The following is a 1,735-nucleotide window of genomic DNA, read 5'->3' as shown; positions in this document are numbered from 1 at the left end:
ATGGGGACATTGCCCCTGGCTCGAGGAGGGAGGCTCTAAACCCTTGGCATTTCCCCAATTGTAGGAGTGTCTTTGTTATTCAAAGTGGAGCCTCAGATCCGAGTTTATGCTAATGAGGTGACTCAGGGTAAGACCCAAGATAGTTGCTGAGTGGGGGCTGGCCATGTAGAAAAGACCAGCCATGTGAGTAGATATCTGGGACTTTGGCCATGTGTTATCCAAGAAGGAGTTAGGGGCTAGAGACTGAATTCAATCACATGGCTAGTGAGTCAATCAATCATGCCTACATAATGAAATCCCAATAACAACTCTGAACACCAAAATTCACTGGAGATCCCTGGTTAATTGTGCTGGGAGAGTGAAGTGTTCCAACGACAGTCACATTTGGGTCCCTCCCATGCCCTGTGTTTCTCTTCATTTGTTTGTTCCTGATTTGTAACATGCTTTCTTAAGTTCTGTAAGTTGTTCTAGTGAGCTATTGATGCTGAGGAGGTCATGGGAGCACCCAAATTTGCAACCAGTTGGTCTGAGGTAGATGGCCTGTGATCTTCTTGAGATTATAGTTGGTATTTGGAGTGATGTCAGCTTTGAGAGGAACTGTGGCTTTAACCTGTGAAATCTGACCTAAGTCTAGGTAGTGTCAGAATTGCACTGTAGACTGCAGATGTTCAAACCCTGGCCCTGGGACTTTATAACTGTGCCATCTACTGGGACAAGAGTGTTTCTTTCCCAATTCTCAATAACTACACCTAAAACAAGGAAGAAAATACATGTGAACTGCTGAGAGCAGTGCTGATACCATTAAACATTCGTAAATGTTACCCATCACTATTGAGACCTATATCCCAACTGGAAGCAGGACAGGGACTTACTCATTTATTTCTAAGACCTCTTCTCTCTCTTTTAAGGTCTTACCCAAGACAGGATACTCTAGTTTTCATATGCTTTTCATATTTCACTGAGCATTGCCTAGTATTATTCTTTAGTTACTCACTTTTATCTCATGTCTATCTATATATGAGATAAAATCATTTCCTATTTATATGCTGCTATGGTTTGGATGTTTGTCTCCTCCAAAACTCAAGTGAAATTTAATCCCCAGCCTGGGTACAGTGATTTATGCTTATAATCCCAGCACTTGGGAGGCCAAAGCAAGTGGATTGCTTGAGCTCAGGAGTCTGAGACCAGCCTAAGCAACATAGTGAGACCAGTCATACAACATCTCTACAAAGAATTTTTTTTTTTAAAGAAAAGTTAATTCTCAATGTGACAGCATTGAAAGATGGGGCCTTTAAGAGGTAATTGGATCATGAAGGCTCTGCCCTCATGAATGGATTAATCCACTCATGGATTAATGGGTTATCATGGAAGTGGAACTGGTGACCTTATAAGAAAAGGAAAAGTAAAAATCAACTCAAGACTGATTAAAGACTTAAATGCAAGACCCAAAACAATAAAACAACTGGAAGAAAATATATGGGACACACTAAAATGTCCTGAACACTAAAATGTCCTGAATATTAATAGGTCTAGGCAAAGATCTTACGGATAAGACCTCAAAATCATAGGCTCAAAACCAAAAATAGACAAATGGGACTATATTAACCTTAAAAAGCTTTTGCAAAATCAGCCGGGCGTGGTAGCGCGCCCCTGTAATTCTGGCTACTCGGAAGGCTGAGGCGGAAGAATCGCCAGAGTCCAGCAGGTCGAGGCTGCGGGGGCCGGGAGCGGCCAC

The sequence above is a fragment of the Carlito syrichta genome, unplaced genomic scaffold, assembly GCF_000164805.1.
Source record: "Carlito syrichta isolate Samal-C Ts95f unplaced genomic scaffold, Tarsius_syrichta-2.0.1 Scaffold288729, whole genome shotgun sequence".
In the NCBI taxonomy this organism is placed as follows: domain Eukaryota; kingdom Metazoa; phylum Chordata; class Mammalia; order Primates; family Tarsiidae; genus Carlito; species Carlito syrichta.
The sequence above is the reverse complement of the archived record's forward strand: the minus strand, read 5'-3'. Positions refer to the sequence as shown.